The sequence below is a fragment of the Brachyhypopomus gauderio genome, chromosome 9, assembly GCF_052324685.1.
Source record: "Brachyhypopomus gauderio isolate BG-103 chromosome 9, BGAUD_0.2, whole genome shotgun sequence".
In the NCBI taxonomy this organism is placed as follows: Eukaryota; Metazoa; Chordata; class Actinopteri; order Gymnotiformes; family Hypopomidae; genus Brachyhypopomus; species Brachyhypopomus gauderio.
Genome location: NC_135219.1, coordinates 22,563,940 through 22,588,492, shown reverse-complemented (window position 1 = coordinate 22,588,492; position 24,553 = coordinate 22,563,940). Strand labels below are relative to the sequence as shown.

The 24,553-nt window shown below is 40.9% G+C and overlaps 3 long non-coding RNA genes and 1 other non-coding gene across 6 annotated transcripts; 2 read left to right on the top strand and 2 right to left on the bottom strand.

Moving 5' to 3' along the window:
* Positions 1–31: 31 nt before the first annotated feature.
* On the bottom strand, positions 32–3,887 carry LOC143523494 (uncharacterized). 3 transcript variants are annotated; one of them, XR_013133365.1, is made up of 4 exons: positions 3,586–3,887; positions 3,363–3,451; positions 2,398–2,490; positions 32–2,321 (listed from the first exon to the last, which is right to left on the bottom strand). It is a non-coding gene; the product is annotated as an uncharacterized LOC143523494 (long non-coding RNA). The 3 variants fall into 3 exon arrangements; XR_013133364.1 differs by lacking the exon at positions 3,363–3,451 and having other exon boundaries at positions 2,398–2,568; XR_013133366.1 differs by lacking the exons at positions 3,363–3,451; positions 3,586–3,887 and having other exon boundaries at positions 32–1,642; positions 2,245–2,321; positions 2,398–2,946.
* Positions 3,888–4,253: 366 nt separating this feature from the next.
* On the top strand, positions 4,254–5,910 carry LOC143523493 (uncharacterized). The gene is made up of 2 exons (XR_013133363.1): positions 4,254–5,219; positions 5,462–5,910. It is a non-coding gene; the product is annotated as an uncharacterized LOC143523493 (long non-coding RNA).
* Positions 5,911–14,625: 8,715 nt separating this feature from the next.
* Positions 14,626–14,716, top strand: LOC143523696 (small nucleolar RNA SNORD88). The gene has a single exon (XR_013133442.1). It is a non-coding gene; the product is annotated as a small nucleolar RNA SNORD88 (small nucleolar RNA).
* Positions 14,717–15,027: 311 nt separating this feature from the next.
* LOC143522560 (uncharacterized) lies at positions 15,028–17,679 on the bottom strand. The gene is made up of 3 exons (XR_013133054.1): positions 17,512–17,679; positions 16,889–17,094; positions 15,028–16,202 (listed from the first exon to the last, which is right to left on the bottom strand). It is a non-coding gene; the product is annotated as an uncharacterized LOC143522560 (long non-coding RNA).
* Between the last annotated feature and the right edge of the window lie 6,874 nt (positions 17,680–24,553).

The window sequence follows — 24,553 nt, the reverse complement described above, 5'->3', positions numbered from 1 at the left end:
AGTGTTAAAGAAAAACATGTCACACCTCCTTTTCACCTCTTCTAATACACTGCTATCTCTGTAAACTCGCTGCACAAAGATATCATCATGGGCACAGATAACTAAATCACACCACTGCATACCAGTAATCAATAACTGGAACTGGATTTGCCAATAATAACAATGGCTCTCCTTCATTTTGTGTAGGCCTTGTGCCACTTTGAGGAATTTGCAGTCTACATAGCTTTGTGCATTTGGGCACTTGATTTCAACAAGCCCAAATGATGGACGCTCAAGTGGGTCATATACAAGTCCATCAGGTGATGCACCCAGCCAAGAGGCATCTGGATGAATCACTAGCCCACACTTGGTTAAGTTCAAGTTTTTCAGAACTGCACAGTCCTTTAAGGCCTCTGTTTCCATTTCAAGTCCCCTCTTCACATGTGCTGTTTGTCGTGTCCCTCGGATTATCCTTTCTGCAGCACCTGGACCTCTAACGTGGCTCACCTCTCTGAAATGTGAGGCAGTTACTCTTTCTCTCCTAAGTGAATGCCACTCAGGTGTAGCACTTTTGGATCTTGGTGCCTCTTCAATAAGGTGTGACTGTGACAAGGCCACAAAAGGTGTTGGAAAATGCTTGAAATTGTAACTTCATTTCACAACAAATATCTGTCTGACTGAACAGTTATTTTGTGATAACAAATACGAGCATCTTGCAATTCCAGGATGAAACATGAGAGAACGTGAAGACGTTACGATTGGGTGTTTTGAAAATAAACAACCATTAAATAATGTGATGATAAAGCGAATAATTTCAAGTACATGTATAAATATTTAACTTATCCCAACAAACATGCGACGTCAGAAAGACGTTAAAATCAAGTCTGTATCACGTCGGTCAGTCCAGACCCTTTTTTGCATGTCTGGTGGACGTTCAAAATCTGACAGTGTGACTAGGACCTTAACCTTTTAACTTAACATGAACGTCTATGACGAGTTTTCTATCTGAACGTTTGACTAGGACCTTTATTGGATGTCAGGACGTGCAAAAACTGCAACTGAACGGCAGTAATAGACGTTTAAAAAAGACGTCGCTAAAACTTTCATTCTGGCTTTTCAGTGGACGTCTTTTGAACATCTGACAAAGTGTCTTTGCTCGTGCTGGGAAATATTGAAATGGACCTTGAAAGTGACATACAAGTGTTTGTATTCCACAAGGTGTATGAACCCTGCAAACATGACTTTGTTCATCGCGCTGAAGCGCGGCGCACGCGAGGTCGTGCACCTCTCGAATTTTGTAACTTCGCACGCGCCGCGCCTCAGCGCAATGAACAAAGTCATGTTTGCAGGGTTCAATTCAAGCGCTTGTACCAATATTTCCCAGCACGTTAAACTTAATTAAGTTAAATATTTATACATATACTCGAAATGATTCGAAATATTGCGCTTTTAATCACATTATTTAATGGTTGTTTATTTTCAAAACGCCCAATCTTAACGTCTTCACGTTCTCTCATGTTTCATCCTGGAATTACAAGAGGCTCGTATTTGTTAATGTAATACATGAAAACTGTTCAGTCAGACAGATATTTGTTGTGAAATGAAGTAGTTACAATTTCAACATTTTCAAGTACTTTAGCCTAAATTGCAGCACTTTTCAAACCTGAAACACAAAGCAGCATTAAAATTCGTCAGGTAAGTGTTCATTCCCCTGTTTTGAGGGGTGTTTCTTTTATACTACCACATATAGTTTCGGACAACACTGCAAAGCGGAAAGTATAAAGCCTCCACCGCTCGCGGAGGTTCGCACGAGGTGCGCGCGGAGTCGAGCGCTATGGTCACTCAACCAGGCTTTAGCGCCCTTCGTTGAAATGTTCCAAAAGCACCGCTTGCAAACGGGCTTGTTCAAGTCCTTCAGTTTTCCATCTGTATCTGCTTCGAATCCAACAGCACTGCGTTTGCTTAAGCTGCCATATTAGCATTACAAACTGTCCTGTGCATTACGGCAGCTTGGGTGGGTCAAACGAAAGCGCATTTTATGTAAAAAGAATCGATACTTAAGGGAAACGAGTATTGTACCGTTTCAGAATGTTCAGTATCGATACGTATCGATATATCAATTTTTTTGACAACACTAATCTGAAGTACAACAAAGCTAAATTAAATTTTGAAGAGAACAGATCAGATCGTCTTATCAGATGATCAAAAGCATATATATTTTTAACCACACACTGTAATCTGCCTATTAAATTTGGTACTACATACCTAACTCCACTGGCTGTAGTAGCACCTGGTTTTGGCTTTAGGACAACCATGGCATCCACGGGTCCAGGCTTCACCCCCTATTAATTTAAAAGATGGTGTTAGTAAAGTGACTGTGATACATTAACTAACATTAAATAATGAAATAAGACAAACCATTGTTGGTGGTTTATGCCACTTCTGTTCTGTCTGTGTGCATGAAAGGACAGGAGGGACGACAGACATGCCAGATTCAGAATAATGAGCAGTCTGGAAAAGCAATGCAACCAAGTGGTTGCAGATTCCCCTGTTAATGAGCACAACTGGCATTGAATCACGTAATGTCATCTGAAATACACAAGAGGCAAAATTTAGTATCTTGAAAAGAAGACAGCAATGTCAATAGGCGCAATATCTGTCCCATCATGTTGTTAGTGGTGAATGTCACTTGTCTATTGTCTCATGTAATGTTTGTGCTGTTTTGCATCACTCTTAAAACACTTGGCTATACTGTCTTTCTATTCTACAGTGTTGTGCATGTTTCAATCTACTAGTTCAGTGAGCAACTATAAACTAAATATATTTTAGATTTAAACTTCATTTTCACTCCAGATGAAATGCTTACACATAGGAGTGAAACAGGCCTACTTATATTTATATTATTTTGTTGTTTCCACCACCAACAACAGAACAGTGCAGGTTTTACTTCAACTGCTTCTTGAAGAGTGTTATCAGAATATGTTAATAGGTGTAAGTGTTGCAGCCATATGTTAATAAAGAAGTTAAGATGAAAGATTTGAAAGACAGATTGACAGATTTTAGAAAATGCAGTTTGAAGAATAGCTGAGGTGGACTATATTCTGCTTTTGAGTCATAGAGGTAGATAACAATAGCTCGAACTGTAAAATAAACTCCCATTTGTTTACTATAGGCAAAATAGACTGCTAATGATTCCCACTCAGCTACTCTGCATTTGGCTACCATTGTAAGCTTTGAAAACCAATGCCTATGGTTATCACAGCTTACGTGAAGTAAGAGCAAGGATAAAAGATTGAACTTGTGTTGAACTCACTTTTGAACTTGTTCAACAGAACTTTGAACGTGACACTGAACAGAACTCGTGTCATTTTAACCAGTCCTACTCTCAGCTGGTGTGGCGTATCTGTTTTCTTCATAGATCTGTAGCAGTGAGCCCTCACTGTTATCTCGTTAGCCTTACTTTTGCCTGATACTTCCATCAGAAATACAAACATGTTTTAAAAAGGCATTTCTAGTACTAGGACAGGTTGGTTCGTTACTAAAAACAACATCACTTCATTAGACTGCCACCTCAGGCTAGCTAGCTAACTAGCGTCGGCCACTTACCTTCAAAATTGCAGAGGTAGGATGAAACGTAGAACTTGAAACCCTTTTCAAGTTGACTCTGTGTCGTTGTACTTGATGCTCTGACAATACGACGCACATCGTTGATGGTAAATTTCGGGAACTCCAACAGGCACCTTGTGAATTTAGACTCGGCCATGACATCGACACTTCCGCATACCAACCGGAAATACGGTAGCATCCTGACACCAACGAGGAAGTGGTGCGTGCACCTAGGCCATTGTACCGGAAAAAGGTTAACTTCATGAAGCAGTGGACATTATCGCCATATGGTGGACAGTGAAAGCAGCGTCTTTTATTTATTCATTTTTAGCCTTTAACTCCATATTGTTTCATTAAAGTTTTTCACGTTTTGTCAATAAGTCAATAAAGGAAATCTGTTTGGTTTGTTGTGATTTGTTGTTTCTTATATATCTAGCTGGTTTGGGTTCTTATTTTTACACTTTTTAAAATTAATCACATTTTTTAATATGTATACGTATATCGTGAATGTTTATGTATGGATGTAAAAATAACAAAAGTGCTTGTGGAAAAACAAGTTTGATTTATTAGTGATTTTAGTGATTGTGGACATTAGCATCTTTGTTTTCAGTTTTTATTCAAAAAGGATTTGTTCCACTGTGCTGGGACACAATTTTTCAAGCCTCACACAGCACTGAGGAGACTGGTGTACATAAAAATTCCAGTGCAAGCTGATAGAGGTGGAGATAAACCGTGGAACTATTGGGTCAGTCAGGTATCTTTGAACCTCAACAGTAAATCCCACATTCCCTCACCTGAAAAAATAAACACACATGATGGTCAAAGAACAGGGGGCTGTTCCACGAAGCGAGCTTATGAAAGCGGCGCTTATTAGAGTGAGCCTCGCTTGAGTTAGCCAAACAGTTCACTTCCGTCTAGTTCCGTTCCACTAACGAAATCCAGACGCAACCTGTTCCCGCTAATTCAAGCCAGGCTTTTGTAATCGGCGATCATGCGCGTGCACACAGTATTTACACAGCCTCACTAATCGATATTCGAAAAGGCAAGAAAATGTCGAAAGAGCTGAAGGAACGAGCAGCTTTTTTGCTTCTTCTGCTGAACATGAGCTACTTATACGTCTGTATGAGGAATATAAATACATTATTACGAAGAATGGCAACACGTCCTGTTTTCATAAAGTCAGAGAAGCTGTCTGGCAAAATATTGCAGACAGACTAAATGCGTGAGCATATAATTTAATCCATTCATTGGCATTTTAAAAGTGTTATAGTAAATTAATAATGTTATTTAATAATTTCCTGATTTAGAAGTAACATGAGCGGGGTTAAGAGAACGTGGCAGCAGGTCAAGGTGAAATATAAAAATATACTCCAGAATGGTAAGTACAGTTGATTAGTCCAATATGCAGGAAAAGGTAAAACACCATTTTAAATAACTGTATAAAATATTTTAGCAACCAGAAAGAAATTTCTGCCTGTTCAGAAAGGCCAGCTGTAAGTCGTGTGTGTCTATGTATCTGTCTGTTAATGTGCTGTGTGATCTCATGATTTGTGTTGTGTTTAAAGGAAATGGAAGAACAGAGAGAAGACCCTCAGACCTCCATGTCCAGAGCTCACACCTCTACAAGAGAACAAGTGAGTAGTAGTTATGCAGTTCAACATGAATAAATACTTCTCAATCTTGACTATACTTCTGTTAGGTCCTGATATGTACCCTGATATGTACTATTCTCTTGCAGGAGCGAGATGAGTTATTACTGTACACATTGTACTATTCTCTTACGGGAGCGTGATGAGTTGTTGCTGTGTGATTGTGCTGTTCTCCCGAGGGAGCGTGATGTGCTGTGGAATGTGTGTTGTGTTGTAATCTCTTTCAGGTGCGCCCGGGATGATGGGGTCACATGGTTCTGGGTGGTGCCTGACAAGTCAGTCCCAGTCCACAGCTACAAAAGGCTTCCTGGGGGTGAAGACGGCAGGAGAGAGTGGCAGGCTCTCCTCGTTTGATCTCCCTGTTTTGGGGATGACTTTGGATATATATACACATCTGCTAACCGTAATCGAGACTTGTTAGACTGCCCCTTGTTCTTGTGTGTGTGTGTGGTGGACTGTGTTTCTGTTTTTGCGTAGTTGTGTTTGTTATGTAGTGTTCTCTTTTATTTTCTTGGTTGTTGTTGTGTAAGTTTAAAAGAAGTCGCTTAGCACCAGGTAGTTTTCTTTTCCCGTTTTCAGCGTGGCCTACCTGAAGTCAGTGGTGCTAAGCCAATGCTTGTTACATCTTGCATTTTCTGCATTTTCATGTGGTCCAAATACATGTTATTGAACGTGTTGTCGGTTCCCCTTTATATTTCACTCCTCAATCACTCCAACATTAATTCGCTGTTACCGTCTGACCTAGACCGGGCGGTAACACTTCTGTCTTTGTAACGTATAGAACACGCTGAGAGGGATCCTGATGCGGAATAACACGATCTTTATTAGGATAACTCTGTGTAACTAGCCACACGATGAGCACAGTGACGTATGGCAGGTGCAGAGCAGTAGCGTGGGAGCGGTGGTCAGTGCGGTCCAGGGTCGAGAGGCGAGGGCAGAGTCCGGGAGGTATCCAGGGGTCAGACAGGAGAGTCCAACTGCACTCTTGGCATTACTCCTTTTTGCAGTATTGCCACCTTGTGCAAAACTGCACAGGCTGCTTTAATGTCACAGGCTCTCTCAGGGGTCACTCTGAGATGGCGCAAGCAGTTAAATCTGCTCTTTAACTGTCCAAATGCCATCTCAATGCATGCCCTTGTCTTTGAATGTGCACGATTGAACCTCCTCTCGGCATCTGTTGTAGAGTCTGCATATGGGGTAAGGAGAAAAGGTTGGCAGGGGTAACCCCTATCCCCAAGCAGTAAGCCAGGAAAAGCACCTACAATTATAAGGAGTAGAGTTAAACACTGAGGCCAAATCTGCACTATTTTGTGTGGTTGGAGTATTCTTACCTTCGGCAAACCTCTGTGCCAGTGAGGAGGCACGAAATATTGTGCACCGAGCCGGGCCATTTTGCTTCAATGTTGGAGAATAGAAATTGGCTGGTGCAAACCATCTAGAACAATGGCAAAAGTGACAAAGGGTGAAAGTTGTTCAAACCCATGGAGCGACATGCTTTACAATTTCTGTTGGGTGGGCAAAACTTGCATGTACCTGTACATTGATGCTGTGAAATGATTTTCAGTTCACATAGTCTGCCTCCATGGGTCCAGATGGAGCCTTTATCCTGATGTGAGTGCAGTCTATAGCACCAATGACATTTGGAAATCCTGGAGAATTCAATTTGTTTTGAATTGAATGAATTTTAGCATGAAATAGTTGATCAAGATGAATACAGAGCACTTCGGTAAGTGCTCTGGATAAGAGTCTCTTTTAAAGTCATATAAATTTAACTCCAAGTTACTGCTGTTCTGAAAAAGCTTCTTTTATGGGAAGGATGCCTCTGTGACCAGGGAATTTAATGAATATATTAAGGAAACGCTTAAGCGCAAGACAAACCTATCGAATTTCGCAGCAGACCGTCGCCTTACTAAGATGTTCTGCATACCCAACGCTGTACAGAAATGCGCCGCTGGCAAAGAAGTGCAAAGCGATACAGACTGTTTGGGGTTTGGTAAGAGCTCTACTACGTCTAGTGTTCTTCTCAATATATGGCCCCAGTAATTTACAAAGATATATAATACTGTGTCTTCTGAACCTGTAGTGCTCAAATAAGTAGTCATCCGGAAAGCCCAGTGGATCTGTCCTGTCCTGGAATGACCTTGGAGCTGGTAGCATGAATGCTCTGTGCACTATACACGCTCCCTCATCTACTGGATTTTCTACAAATGGGCATGCCATGGTCAATCAGCCTTCAGCCTTCACTGTTAGCTGTTCTTTTATAGCATACATTTTGGATTATTTGTATCACCTGTATGAAAATCTTGGTAAGGTAGTTGTCTGTATCAATTTCCTTTTTGCACCATTAAGTTAACCACACATTTACATTATTTATACTGAACATATGTGAATTGCGGAGTGATATGATTTGCTTGTAATTTGAACACAAAAGAGGAAGTGTGGGGATAAATATATACCTAAAAGTATCTTCACCTAAATTACTCAGTTATTATTAATACTCAGGTACAAAGAATTGTATTTTTGTGATATAGTGTTTATGCTAATGTATGTTTGTTGACCATAACTGCGATTAGACACTGTATTCCATTTTACACTGACCTGAATTTGTTAAGATTAAACCAATACATTAAAATGTGCAAAAACCTCGCTGATTAACAATGAATATGTACTCTGAAGATCGAAATATAAATTGCATTTGGAAATATAATTATTAAATTTTGATAATAATGACCTGCAATCATTCCAAACTAATAATTACAGTACTCCATTAAATGTATAAAAATATATGATATGATATGCTACATCCACAGCAATTTAATGGATAGAATTGCAGCGGAACCTTGTTCCTCAATTTTGTTTCCCGGATGGCGAGACTGACATCACGCTGCTGAGCCAATAGAAGCGGTCCCGCTAAGCTAAGCTTCAACTCTAGCCTGGTACGGAGCAGGTTAGTTCAAACGTATATGTTGCTGTAGTAACTGAGCGAGGCTCAAGTCTAGCCTCTTTCGTGGAACCGAATTTGAGCAAAATGAGCCAGGCTTGTCTTAAAAAGCCCGGCTTACTGAGTTAGCTCGCTTCGTGGAATACCCCCCAGGTTAAGGGGTTTTGTAAAACATATTAACTTTTACCTCCCATTAGAATGGAAACAATACTTCCCCTTGGCCCACCGGGGAAATCCCCGGTAGTAATGTATGCCAGTCCGCCCCCGATACCTACAGTTGCATACATTTTACATACATTTATTATGCATAAAGCAGTTTTACCCTGCTGACTGTCAAAACCTATAGAGTTTTCTGTTGCCATCTGCACAAACGGCAGTCATGTTCGGGGTACAAGCAGAGTGAAGCATGTGAAGTTTTGTCACACTGAAACTTGCACAATGAGTACTCCATGGAGCTTCTCTGGAACATGTCTCCATGTATCTTCCCAATTAGCAAGGTTACAATTTAATAAGTTAAAATTAAAAGTCCTAAAGAACACCTAAATATGTATTAATCCACACTGGACTTACCCTTCCAAACTGCCAAGTCCTCCCATCCAACATCTGCAAAAACTTTGCCTTGCCTTGTATATATGTATATAATATATATTATATAGTATATATCATTTGTATATGTATATATTATATGTATATAATATATACTTATTTTATTTGAATCACTTGTATGATGCATGTAATGTTTAATTACAAATGTCTACATGCCATTTATTCAGGCCCTTACTTGCAGAAGTCCCTACAAGGTAAGATATACAGACAAACACTCTGAAAACAGTGATCACACTACAACACATAAAACATGCAACAGAAACAAAAACAAACAAACGTTTGACGTGACAGTGAACTCTTATTTTGATACACTCGTTGATGTTTTGAATAGGCGCCTCATCAGGATACCTAAGGGTCCTCGAGAACTCACAATATAAAACCACCATCTTGGCCTGTCTTGGCCACATTTCAATCTTTCTTCTGAGCAGGAAAGGGGCTCCTTGCAAGTAGCTGTTGAAGCGCTGCAGCAATTGGTAAGCATTTGTTTAGACGTTACCGGTTTTTCTATTCTATTCCGTAGTTGATGTTTGCCGTTGCTAAAAGCCGTATTGTCAGAGCCTTTTCGACGTGTGACACCTCTGGTACGTTGACAAATGCACAACAATTCTGTTAATTTGTCGTAGTAGTGACTGTTAAAGGTACTGTAATCTTTTAACACTGCAACTACCAGCATTTTCATACGACTCCTTCTAGCAGAGAGTGCCAAATGGCAGTGCTGGGGTCATTTGCATCCCATTAGGCCAGGCAGAGTTGAGCTCATGCTCCTTATGCAGGCCATATTCAATAGTATTTTCAGAATTTGCTGCAGGCCATATTCAATAGTATTTTCAGAATTTGCTGCAGGCCATATTCATTAGTATTTTCAGAATTTGCTGCAGGCTAATGAAAACTGCACTAATGGACATGATGGCCTAATGCAGAGGTGTCCAAACTCTGGCCCGCAGGCCAAATGTTTAGGCCATCCTTTGTTATGTACATGCAGCCACTACTTGGTAATGCTAAACGGGGGGATGGGTGATTGTGTGAACTATGTTGATACATTGACTCAGATGGAGAAGAAAAAAACCCTTTAAGAAAAAATCAGAACTTTAGCTATTTTTGACCAATCAGCATGTCTCCTTTTGCAGTGAGAACAATCCAAAATTAGTACAAAGGAGGCAGACTTGAGATGTTTTAGAATTATAGTTCAAATAATGTCGTTGTCAGTTTAATAATGGAGAGAGATGACTGCAGACATAGGAAACTTGTTAATAAAGTGCATAGACTTTAATAAACTGCACCAAAGTAAATGGCCTATCTGGCTACATGCTAAGTGAAATAAAATAGAATAAAGGTCTAATAAAAGCCATCCTTTATGTACATGCAGCCACTACTAGGTAATGCTAAACGGGGGGGGGGGATGGGTGATTGTATGAACTGTGTTGATCCATTGACTCCGATGGAGAAGAAATGGTGAAATAAAATAGAATAAAGGTTTCTCACTCTAGTACTATATTACAATATTATAAATGTACAGAATGGAGGTAACTGAGATGGGTTCTATATATTTTTTTAATGTTGTTGCAGCCATTAGATCGAAATATGCCGGTACCAGGTAACAGTGAACAGGTATGGGTGTGATGGGTGGTAGTGTGAACTATTATGACTATTATGTATGTATCCACCTACATGTGGATAAAAATCCATGTTGCTATATTTCACTTACTCTCGACTTAGAAGCAAAGATGGCAAAGGTTTGCAGAACACAGCAGGCTTTGGACGTGGTCCTCAACCATGTCGACCCTTGTGACTCTGATGGAGGAGAAATAACTCTTGATCCGAGTAGTGACTCTGAAATCTCTTCTGGTAAGATTTCCTATTTTTGTTTGTCAGTTATGGGTGTTGTGTTTTTGGAAGAGACACTGCAAAAAGTACCATCTGGATAAGTTAAAATTACTCGAATATTATTCTATTTCAAGTAGTTGAGGGTTTATTGTATAAATTTATGTAGAAATATCTTTACCTATTGACATTTTTTCAAAAGATAAACTATTTAAATATATATATATATATATATATATATATATATATATGCCACGTATTGCTGTGTGAAAACAATCCTACATTACTTCCAAGGTGGCATACTTGAGATGTTTTGGAATTATAATTGGGGTTCACACACGTAGTGTGGGGAAACCTATTTTTGCAATTTAGGGTTCACACACATCTCAGGACTGTCACACTGTGCAGTTTTGAAACATTTGGCCACTAGGTGGCACTATTTGTGAATCATGCATAACTTTTCCAAATCTTTGCTTAGGAAAATGAAACTTGATTCTTTTGATTCCTTGCAGTCCACCTGACAACTTTGCAATTACAAGTCCTATTAAAAAAGGCGTAGTTTTGTCACATTCATCAATTGTTTGAAAATAGCACTTTTCGAACTAGTCCTAGGAATTTGATCCAATGATGGCAAGAGTGGCATGGGCATAATCTGTAGACACTGTAGGTAAACTATTTTTAAAAATTGTTGGATTTTTTTTATTTTCAGGTGGGTCCATTTTCCCATTATATCATTGAGGCCATATATGACCTATATTGCTATAATTCATATAAACATGTTGATCAACTCCCAATTTCAAAGCCTTTTATAGACAGGTCCTTCAGGTATGCCAAGTTTGGTTCAAATTGGCCTGTCGCTGCATTGTCCAAAAACCTAAGAAATCATAAAAACTCATGCTGCAATCCGGTTATGCAGAATACAGACAAATAAAGGGTCTTGTATGAGTCAGATCAATGAGATAAATAACTTTGCAATTAGATCTCATAACAAAAGGTGCACTGCTTGACCAGAAATGAACCTTTTATTTCACTAAAATGTCTTATTTCATTACTGTAATATCAGTATGGTATTACATGGGCTCCATTTACTGGCCAAATACTGGAACTGACTGAATAGTACATACATAAGACCCCACACACACACACACACACACTGCTGATCTCAGCATGTGATTTAGTTCTTTGATCTGACTCAATTTCCCAATACACATTTTGATCGTTTTGGGCCTTTAGTGCCTCAATTGAATCTTTTTGTGCACATTAATTTATTTATGCACACCCCCCCCCCCCCCCCCCCCCCCCCATTAAGGCCAAAATACCTATTTGTGTGTGAACCCGCCAATCGCCGGCTACGTTTCAAATATTATGTTTGTCAATTTCACATTATTTCAACCTTTCACTAATCAAATCTCAAACATATGGTCCTGTAGATGAGGAGACTTCATCACCAGTAAAGAGGGGTCGCGTGGAGAGACACGGGCGGCTGACAGAGACTGCAAAAGGCGGCACAGTGTGGCATGAAGAACAGATCGGAAGACATGACTGAGTGCATCCAAGCCCAAGTAAATGCAATACCACGAATGGAGAGCCAACTGCTTTTGCCCTACGGAAAGTATCGAGTCGCTTAGAGAGTTTCCTCTGTTTCATTTCTATTGAAATGCTTCGGATCATACAGGGGTGGACTGTCCAGCATGCACGCCAGACACAGCAAGAAAACTGGTTCATGTCCCTCGCTGAGCTAAAGGCGTTCATTGCAATCCTCATCCTGCGAGGTGTTGTGCGCCTTCCAGCGGTGCATGACTCATGGTCTACAACACTGGGAGTGCCCTTAATCACCAAGATTATGTCGCGAAACCGCTTCCAGAACATCATGCAGCACCTTCACTTTGACGACAAGTACACACGCAGTGAACGAGCTGCAACTGACCGGTTTGCTGCAATCTCTAATGTTTGGGGGTCTTTCGCTGCCAATTGCATCACTTGTTACAACCCAGGAAGGCATATCACCATAGATGAGCAACTTTTTCCAACTAAGACCCGTTGCTCTTTTCTTCAGTACATTGCAACAAAACCCGACAAGTTTGGGATAAAGTTCTGGGTGGCATGTGACCTGAAATCCAAGTATGTATGCAACATCATTCCATATCTTGGCAAAGACTCCAGTCGTCCCGTGGGGGAAAGACTATCGGAAAATGTGGTGATGAAGCTTATGGAACCATTTATGGACCAAGGAAGAACTGTTACCACAGACAATTTTTTCACCTCACTGTCACTAGCAAGGCAGTTGCTGGGCCGGAAGACCACCCTCCTTGGCACAGTAAACAAGATTCGTCGTGAGCTTCCAGACTCTGTCAAAAAGAATTTGGGCCGTGAGGAATTTAGTACACAGGTGTTTTCAACCTCTGGTGCCACGCTGACCGTTTACGCGCCCAGACGGAAAAAGACTGTCTGCATCCTCAGTAGCATGCACAGTACGGTGGAGATTGGAGACACCCGAAAAAAAAAGCCAAACACAATCACAGACTACAACAGCCTAAAATGTGGTGTGGATGTCATGGACCAAATGGTGCGAAAGTACAGTGTACGTTCAGGAACACGGCGTTGGCCAGTCGCTGTGTTTTATAACATGATTGACATTTCATGCCTGAATGCACATGTGCTTTTTCAAGCATGCACTGGGGTAAAAGAGAGACGGTCCGAGTTCTTGGTGAAGCTTGCAACAGAACTTGCACAGTCTCATATGGAAGCCAAGGAGGTGTCCAAGGTAGAGTTTCAGCAGCAACAACCCACACCTGACACAGGGAAAAGGGCATTGTGCCAGGTTAAGTGTGGCTGCAAGAGTAACCGTGCCACTAAGCGTTGTGGTTTTTGTAAAAGGTTCACATGTGGCAAATGCAGAAAGGAGATTATGTGGCAGTGCCAAGTGTGTTTAGACAATTTGTAAGTGTGCTGAGTCTATTGGGTTTTCATACCAGTCTGACAACAAGCAATGTAGCTCGCTACTGCACAATGACTGTATGTACATAAACTTCTTAGCAGTTTATATTTCTGTTTAGTTTACATTTCCATTTATGAATACTTATCATAATGTTGCATGCTTATTTTATCCTTTATTACTATTTCGTTGTACAGAGCAACACGTTTCTTTACTGTGCATATACCAATAAAGTTTCTCGTGATGTTTTGCACTGGGCTCCAAAAGTACATTGTGACAAAAGTGCGTCTCTACTAATGACATGGCAGAGACTGAGGGGATTATTAATATTTCAGGGCGAACCCTTTCGGTATTCCGGCGAGGGCATCCTTAACTGGTGATGCACCGGTATCGGTGACCATCAACTTCTGTTCAAGAGACTCATAAATATTGGAGTTGGATAGTGCTGCTTCTTGTCAGAAAAGAAATGTTATCAATCGTACGAACCACCCTAGGCATTTGTTAGTAGAAAATAGGAAATGAATAAGCTGACGTTTAACCAAAAGCTTTAGAATCAACAGATTTTTTTCATGCAACGTAAAACATAATTGTCTGCATGCGTGAAAACGTCATTTAGGCCTACCTAATCTTTTCAAATTCAGAGTTTGTCATGCACAGAGGGAACAGGTTTCCTTAGATACAATGAAAATTTTACTTTGCTCCTCGCTAAGAATGCCAAATATGTCATTAACAAATATCTAAGTATATACAAGCACATATCTTAATCAAGAAATACACACTAAATAAATAATTCATTTTGAAATGAGCTTTAATTTCCTTATAAACTACAATCAACGATTGAGTACCCATGTGCAGTTAACAGGATTTGACCCTACCTTATTTCTTGACGACACATGCATGGTGGTCTCTGGTTACAGAATTCAGTGGTCACAGATGTCTAACACGGGAAACAAGCATAAGACCAATTCAGAATAAAAGGCCATGACTGTTAATCTAAGACAATTGTTTTCTCTTTCAGGGGACATCGTCCATGCATCCTGGGGATGAGGTACGTGATTGACTAAGTCTTGAATCTGGAGTCTGAAGGTTTCCTCCTGTGATGATTTTGCACTGGGCTCTGAATGTCTGTGGCGAGAAAAGTGCACCTCTACTCTTGACATGGTGGAGTCTGATGGGGGGGGGGGGATGTTAAAGAAACTGATTCAATAGCTTTATCACCGTACTTTGTAAATATACAGGCGGGACTCATTTTGTCTTGAATTTTGTTTCAGGTGGTGTGCTCTTGACTCCACCTGAAACTTGACTCCACCTGGCTGAGGCTCTGTGAAGAAATTCTGTAGTGTCATTATCCTGGTCTACAGTCATGGCCAAAAGTTGAGAATTACACAAATATTATATTTTCACATGATCTGCTGCCCTCTGGTTTTTATATGTGTTTGTCAATTGTTTTTATCACATACAAAAATATAATTGCAATCATAGGAGTAACAAGCTTTTATTGACAGAATGAGTTAAGTTAATACTGTGCCATTACACTTATTAGCTATACACAGTGCTTACTTTGAAAATCAAACGATGCCAGAACGCAAACAGCGGCATGAGACAAGGGGTCAGAGGCCAACAATGTCACCGGATCGCAAAACAAAATCACAATGTCACCGGATCACAAAACGCTTAGGCACACAAATGTTAAAATAACAAGCCAATTTGTATATATAAATTACTTTTAAATTATTTACATGTGTTTTATAAGTGTTTAAGTGCAGAAGTGCATACAGATTTCTTCATAACTTATAATTAGTAGGCTTGAAAGTTACTGGATCGAGGCAGACAGTTCCCGGAACACACCCTTCAAAATGAGAGTTCCTGGATCCTGTTCCGGCAGGATCCGGCTCAAATTAAGCCCTGGCTATAGAATACAAAAGTAATTTTGTGAGTCGTAGCTTTTTCATTTTTTAAGACTCCTCATTGAAAAGTCACATTACACATACCAAACAACAAAAAGACTATAGATCCTTGTTCCTTGTGCATGTGATAAATTACATTCTGCACAGTTACCTCAGGATATGTCAACAGAAAATAACAATCATAGAACAATATATATCTATAGTCACCATGACAACAGTTATCATGATAAGTGTTAGTATTTCAAAGTGCAAAAAGAGCAGAGCTCCTAGGCATGTTAAACCTGATGTGATTCGCTAAAATCTGTGCTCCTTATTTAAAAGGAATTCTGAGTTTAAGGATTTAGCTTTCTGCTAATTCAAAATGTTAAAAACGTTTGACTTTCTTCCTCTCTCTTTCATTTAAAGTGCAGGCACAGTAAGAAATACACAAACATCTCCATCTTCAAGTAGAATCCATGTTGGGCTTTATTTTGGTCTGGAGGTCTGGCTTGCAGCTCTCAGTTGATCGGGAGGTTCTTCACAAACTCTCTTAGGCTCTTGCGGATATTGGAAGGTTGGGAAGCAGCGCAGTCCAGCAGCGCCGGACCCATGTGGGCATGAAGGGCTTGGCATAGGTGGACAGTGGCCCCTCTCACGCTTCTACCCCTCCCGTGGACCGTACCACTGTTGCTGGAGGTCCCCAGGAGGTACCAGAGCAGAGGAAGCACCTTCTGCTCAACCAGTTGTGGCTTGCAGGGGTAGGAGTTCCCTAACCAGCTCTATAAAAAGAATATTTAAAAGGAACAAAGATAAATAAATCAACCCTGGACAGCACTGGGTTATTACAGAAGCATTTTTTTAACCTAGAAAGATTTAATTCAACTAAAGTGACAGTATTTGGTAACTATGGTAACTCTCTGGAATGATTATTATCAATATTATAAATATTATTAATTAATATAGGAATTATAGTATTTCTGGTAAATATCTTTTATCTTTTTTTTATCTCTGGCATCTCTTAGCATATCAGTGGAATTACTTTCTGAAAGAATTGTTTTTTGATAATGTATTTGAATTTGTAGAATATTTCTGTATACACAACCACAAAAGATTAGACACTGTATATTGAACAAAAGAGCCTAAGCACATCCACTGTAAACTCCATTATTTAACTATCTGCTGTCAGATAATGCAAGATCTCCTGTCAGTCTTACAGAAATATTTTTTTCTTTATATTGGACTGTGCCTTAATATGAAAGGAGATTTCCATTTGATCTGCACCACAAACATCTAGCCAAAGAGCAAGAACATTCTTTTACTGATTTGTGTGAACCTTTTCCCCAACCTAGCAACCTTTCATCAAAAGATACAAAGGTAAAACAGAACACAATCATTGTTGTTGTTTTTCTAAAGCCCAGTGGCATGTGTCCTTCAAGATGTTTTGTAAAGAGAGAAAATAACCCACCAAGGTTATTGATGAGAGCTTGAATGGCACCTATTGTTGCCATGTAGATGGCGTTATTCTTGGAGTTGAGGTGATTGTCCACTATAGCTGGGACTAAGATGTAGACCACTTGGACCAGGTTGTCTCTGAGCAGTGTGATTATCTTCTGTAAGGCCTCCAAGGCATAGAGGTTAACCTTGCAGTCGTGCTTTGAAAGCATCAAATACCTGTAGCAGAGGAAGAGAGGTATAGAGCAAGCCGCCCATGCATTCATCAGGCACTCACCATATCAGTGCCGTTAAGCCCTGGAGCTGATTTGATTTCAAGCCCTTTCATTTCAACCGACTGATTTTTTCATAAGTCATTCACTTGGATTCTTTGGTTTAATGCAATTTCAAGGATACGCTTGGGTGAAATCTTCACATACATTGTAAAACAAGCTCACACTAACAATGGACACGACTGCCCTCCACTGTAATAGTTAAAACTGATTGTTGTAATATTTTCTACTCTGAAGCATCTGAGCTTTTGACATTTCTTCAGATGTGCCAGCATTTAATGTTCTCCAACGTATGACCCCCCATACAGATCACTTCTGAAAGCTACTGAAAACATTAAAAATCAATTCAGTTCAAATGTGTTACCAGGAACATGTTGCCCACGACCATATATGGGTTGTCCTCGCAGTGGGCCACCAGCTGATCAATGCCCTTGATGGGCTCGCTGAAGTCTTTTGAACCCAGCAGGGCCTTGAGATGCTTGACGTACTCTGTCTTGTCTGCAATGCTGTGGATGTGTGCTCTGCTGCTGTCTTTGCTGAACACACACAAGAGAGAAAACACAAGGATTGGGTTATAGTGTCCAAACAGAAAATGAACAAGGCTGCAATCAAATTAAACCAACATCAACACCATCAAAAATTGCAAACAGTTCCAATCAGGATGCACTTTTTTGTTGTTGTTGTTTTGATTAACTGTTTAAATATTCACCTGCTGGCAAACTGAGGAGGAGGTACGCATGACTCCACAGCTGGGATAGAGTTCACGGGTAAGCGGTACGGTAAGGTTCTCAAGATACAAGAGGGGAGCGTTCGCCGAAATCAGCAGTTACCTTTCAGAGGTGCCGCGTCGTCTGGGCTCACGTCCCTCACCGTGTGCCTAAGGCTACGCTTCATTCGTTGCGTGTTCTGACGCTCCACCTGTGCGGCTGGAGCTTCTTGCTGCTCCAGACGAGGCTGACGCATCTTATATCTTCGCATTCCTAGACACCTTTGTCCTCTCCTGGGAATACACACGTACGAATCACCACAAAACATGGAGTGATGATATTGAAGTCCACATATTGCTTCATACTTTGATTCTATCCCAAAGGTTTCAAGCCGGTTCATTTTGAACCATGCTCTGTCCTTTAACTACTGGGTCTGGGACTACACTGTGCATGCCTTACTGTAAATACACTGTGTGGTGCCACGCACTGCCCTGTACTTTATTATTTGTTTACAATATATGTCTACCATCACAGTTTAGATGGTTTTTTTATTGCAGTCTGTTTCACCTAAAAGTTTTGTGAATAAGCTTTGTTTAGTGAGTAAACATGGGGCATAGTGGCTGAATGGCATAAAAAAAAAATCCTCATCATGTATCCAAACATGAATCGCTACCTTGGATTTCAGAGTGAGGACAGTGTTCCTGATGGTTGCCAGGTCTTTGGCAGGGATGCACTTTTCCACCATCTTATCAAAGTCATGGTGGGAGGACAGGAACAGCAGCATACGCCGGCCCAAGCGCCTGAGACAAAGAACAGACCCCAAAACAGGAGAGAACCGTGAGTGAGAGACCCGTAACTCACAGCACACCGACCATTTATCTTACCAGGTCACAATTTTACAAGGCCGTCTGTGTGTAGAAAACATGATAGTGCTTCTATTACTCTACAATTTAGCAGCATTTGCTGACTTCAGAGTATCAGACTAGGAGACTAAAAGAATCAGCAAAAGATTAGTATCTGGGAAACTGAATAAGCTTTGTAGAATTCTCGTTCTGATCCCAGTACTAACCTGGTTTCTTGGGAAGCGTCCTGTGCCAACTTGGAGACTGCAGGGATAATTCTCGCTATGACGTCTTTCGCCCCAGACAATAAGCGGCCAGCGCCAATCTTCTCTACCAAAGTAGCCAAGTGCAGAGCAGTACACTTTCTTACTGCAGCATTCAGATGACTTTTGAGGAAAACAGAAGGAAAAAAATTAGGGCATTCAAAAAAAGAAGGTAATAACTATTAATCCATCCAATCAATGAATACAGTAGGCCTACAACTTTTAGCTTCTATAAAGAAACTCAAATTATCATATTCTATTCGATGGCTTAGTTTGCACCAGTGAGTGTACATCTGTATTTTTTAAACAGAAAATGTTTGCATGTCTCCGGTAAGCTAGCTAACTAGCCTATTCTTTAAGCGGTGTGAAGGGCAGTTTGGATCAGAAGAGAGGAGGTGGAATGCAATAAAAATAATATTTAACAGGATAAATAACTAAAAATATTGATATAGGCCAGGGCAATATTTTGAAATAACAATGGAAAAGTAAAAACAGCAGCCAAAATCAGTGCTTTGTTAGCTTCTTGTGACTGTTGTTGCTATCTGAAAGCCACAGTTTAAAGCTCACTGCAGGCTAACTGACCAGAGTCCTCCAGCGAGAAGGGCGTTCATGCTCCGAATGGGGGTGCAGTTCTGCACCATGCTGTCCAGAGCTGTGTCCACGTCCTGCCTGATGAAGGCATTGGACTCCGCTGCTTTGTGAAGGAGGACCTTAGCTGTAGCCTCCACTTCCTGGTCCATCCCTTTCTGCAGGCTGGAGTACAACTCCCTCAAGGACACCACCGCCATGCGGGACACGGCAGAGCGCAGGTTCTGCACCTGCAGGAAAGACGACGTTCCAGCTCGTTTCAGTCACATCCAACACTGCCACCGCCATCGTAATAAGTATAATCCTCCACTGCAATGTGTTATGTAGGCGGAAATACCTTAATCACTAATTACAGTTAGATATGCCATCTGAATTTCAATTAGATGAGAAATGTTTTTATAAAAAATGAATTTCAAAGTACTTTGCTAACGCTGACTTGACTTTGTCAGCAACATCACCTGTAATATGTACATGCTGATGGTGTCTGCCAATTTTAGAATTCAGACCGATACACAGTCAGCAAATCTAGTGGCTTACCTCTTGAATAAGAACAATGCAGACATCATGACGCCTGCTGCCAAGCACATCAGAGTGATGCTGAGCCAATCTACGGATTAACATCAACCCTTCAATTTTCTTCTCCCTGTATGAAGATATTGAACATAGACACACACTGTAACCATCGGATACTGAAAGAAAAAAATGCTACAAGAAAATGGACAAAGAGGAAAAAACTTCACTAAATACATGCATACTTACCATATATGCAGAACACCATAAATGACTTGCTGTTTAACCTGCCCTAGCCAAATGCTTCAGAATTTTGCAGGTGTGACTTACCAGTCATCAGAGCTAAGCAGACTGAAGCTCTGAGCGAGAGCGAGGTCTGGATCGGAGAAGGGCCGTAAAGTCTGCTGCTCGTGAGGATCCTTCCTGGGAGGTCCTGGTTTGAGTTCATCTAGAGAGGAATACCAGAACCCAAACAAACTGACTGGGACTTTTAGGGCTACCAGCTCAACTTTGGTCAAATCAGCTTGAAGGCTGACAGCAAAACATTATTCAATGTGGTGAACTAGATTTAAAACATTGTTGTGTAATGCAGTGTTAACAGCAAAGCAATTTACATGCAAGTGCAGTGATCACACATGAAGTGCTGAAGAGCAGGCAACACTCATCAGAACTGTTTGAAAGGGACGGACGTGCTCTGATCAGTCTGGTACCTCGTCTGCGTCGTGGCAGCATGTTTTTAGTAGGGACAGCCGTGGGGGGGCTGGGATGAAGCGGAGGACTCAAACTTTTGACGGGACTTCTGGGGGTGCGTGCGTTTCTGGAGCTTGAGGGCAAATCATCCAGGATGACACCGGTCTTAGTCTGTGCTGGAAGACTACTGTTCAGCTGCAGGTCTGATGGGAAAGAGGTTCACGGGTAAGCGGTAATGTAAGGTTCTCAAGAAACAGGAGGGGAGCATTCGCCGAAGTCAGCCGTTACCTTTCAGAGGTGCCGCGTCGTCTGGGCTCACGTCCCTCACCGTGTGTCTAAGGCTGCGCTTCATTCGCTGCGTGTTCTGATGCTCCACCTGTGCGGCTGGAGCTTCTTGCTGCTCCAGACGAGGGAGACACATCTTATATCTTGGAATCCTAGACAACTTTGTCCTCTCCTGGGAATACACACGTACAAATCACCACAAAACATGGAGTGATGATATTGAAGTCCACATATTGCTTCATACTTTGATTCTATCCCAAAGGTTTCAAGCCGGTTCATTTTGAACTATGCTCTGTCCTTTAACTACTGGGTCTGGGACTACACTGTGCATGCCTTACTGTAAATACAATGTGTGGTGCCACGCACTGCCCTGTACTTTATTATTTGTTTACAATATATGTCTACCATCACAGTTTAGATGGTTTTTTTTTATTGCAGTCTGTTTCACCTAAAAGTTTTGTGAATAAGCTTTGTTTAGTGAGTAAACATGGGGCATAGTGGCTGAATGGGATAAAAAATCCTCATCATGTATCCAAACATGAATCGCTACCTTGGATTTCAGAGTGTGGACAGTGTCCCTGATGGTTGCCAGGTCTTTGGCAGGGATGTACTTTTCCACCATCTTATCAAAATCATGGTGGGAGGACAGGAACAGCAGCATACGCCGGCCCAAGCGCCTGAGACGAAGAACAGACCCCAAAACAGGAGAGAACCGTGAGTGAGAGACCCGTGACTCACAGCATACCGACCATTTATTACTATCTGGGAAACTGAATAAGCCTTGTAGAATCCTCGTTCTGATCCCAGTACTAACCTGGTTTCTTGGGAAGAGTCCTGTGCCAACTTGGAGACTGCAGGAATAATTCGCTCTGCACCAATCTTCTCTACCAAAGTAGCCAAGTGCCGAGCAGTACACTTTCTTACTGCAGCATTCAGATGACTTTTGAGGAAAACAGAAGGAAAACAATTAGGGCATTCAAAAAAAGAAGGTAATAACTATTAATCCATCCAATCAATGTATACAGTACAACTTTTAGCTTCTAAAAAGAAACTTAATACCCTTATGTATGATCTAAGTGCACAACCAAATGATCATATTCTATTTGATGGCTTAGTTTGCACCAGTTATTGTACATCTGTAATTTTTAAACAGAAAATGTTTGCATGTCCTCTGTGAGCTAGCTAACTAGCCTATTCTTTAAGTGGTGTGAAGGGCAGTTTGGATCAGCAGAGCGGAGATGGAACACAATAAAAAGAATAAACAAGAGGATAAATAACTAAAAATATTGACAGGGTGTCTACAGGTTTGACCAAGTGAAAATTTAGACATTTTAAGACTTTTTAATACTGTTTTCCAAATAAAATTAAAACCAACTCGCAAGAACATACACGTTAAAATAAAGCACAAAAACTAACTGATTATTAGTTTTTGTGCTTTATTTTAACGTGTATGATCTTGCGAGTTGGCTTTAATTTTATTTGGAATTTTATTTAATTTTATTTGGAATCTACCGATATCCGCCCCCGAATTTCAACACATGGCTGACGGAATTATTCCTCCCTAAATTTAGCTCCGCAAATTTAAGATATTTTGGTTGAAAATTTAAGACAAAATAAGACTTTTCAAGGCCTTATTTGACAAAAATTAAACTTAATACCATTTAAGACTTTTTAAGGACCCGCGGCCACCCTGATTGATATAGGCCAGGGCAATATTTTGAAAGAACAATGGAGAAGTAAAAATTATCTGAAAGCCTCAGTTTAAAGCTCACTGCAGGCTAACTGACCAGAGTCCTCCAGCGAGAAGGGCGTTCATGCTCCGAATGGGGGTGCAGTTCTGCACCATGCTGTCCAGAGCTGTGTCCACGTCCTGCCTGATGAAGGCATTGGACTCCGCTGCTTTGTGGAGGAGGACCTTAGCTGTAGCCTCCACTTCCTGGTCCATCCCTTTCTGCAGGCTGGAGTACAACTCCCTCAAGGACACCACCGCCATGCGGGACACGGCAGAGCGCAGGTGCAGCACCTGCAGGAAAGACAACGTTCCAGCTCGTTTCAGCCACATCCAACACTGCCACCGCCATCGTAATAAGTATAATCCACCACTGCAATGTGTTATGTAGGCGGAAATACCTTAATCACTAATTACAGTTAGCTATGCCATCTGAATTTCAATTAGATGAGAAATGTTTTTATAAAAAAGGAATTTCAAAGTGCTATGCTAACTCTGACTTGACTTTGTCAGCAACATCACCTGTAATATGTACATGCTGATGGTGTCTGCCAATTTTAGAATTCAGACCGATACACAGTCAGCAAATCTAGTGGCTTACCTCTTGAATAAGAACAATGCAGACCTCATGAAGCCTGCTGCCAAGCACATCAGAGTGATGCTGAGCCAATCTACGGATTAACATCAACCCTTCAATTTTCTTCTCCCTGTATAAAGATATTGGACATAGACACACACTGTAACCATCGGCTACTGCAAGAAAAAATGCTACAAGAAAAGGGACAAAGAGGAAAAAACTTCACTAAATACATGCATACTTACCATATATGCAGAACACCATAAATGACTTGCTGTTTAACCTGCCCTAGCCAAATGCTTCAGAATTTTGCAGGTGTGACTTACCAGTCATCAGAGCTAAGCAGACTGAAGCTCTGAGCGAGAGCGAGGTCTGGTTTGGAGAAGGGCCGTAAAGTCTGCTGCGAGTAGGGATCCTTCCGGGGAGTTCCTGGTTTGAGTTCATCTAGAGAGGAATACCAATCAATCAATCAATCAAAATGTATTTATATAGCGCTTTTTACAACAGTTGTTGTCACAAAGCAGCTTTACAAGTGTCCCAATAAGTGTTAACTGCTATAAATGCATGACAGGCACCATAAAACAAAAGACACTCACACTTTACCAGAACCCAAACAAACTGACTAGGACTTTTAGGGCTATCAGCTCAACTTTGGTCAAATCAGCCTGAAGACAGCAAAACATTATTCAACATGGAGAACTAGATTTAAAACATTGTGTTGTGTAATGCAGTGTTAACAGCAAACCAATTCCAACCTCTGCCAATTACTCCTTCAGACATGTCGTCAGCAGGGGACGCCCTGGTGCTTTGCACTTGAGATCCTGAAAAGCACAATACATATTAACACATACTCTATCAAAAATCTCAAATATAACTTCTGGTTTCATAGTGGTTTCTTCATGGTGCAGAAAAACAATGTTAATGGGTGCAGGTATAGCAATGTACAAGAGGATCAGCAGGGGCTTTTTGTTTGTAGTATAGGGCTTTCAAAGCAGTTTTTACTTTTTTAATACTTTTTTCTTTTACTTTTTTTGTTGTTGTTGCTGCAACAAATGGTTTGGATGCCATTTCCAGGAGAGCAAAAGAGTGAGCTCACCTTTGGCAGGCCTGAAGGCACGGAGTGGCTCTCGGCCAGCAGGTTTGGTGAGTGGAGGCAACATTGCTTCTCTGCCACTTGCATTCACCTTAGCCCGCTTCTTAGCCACTCTTTTACGC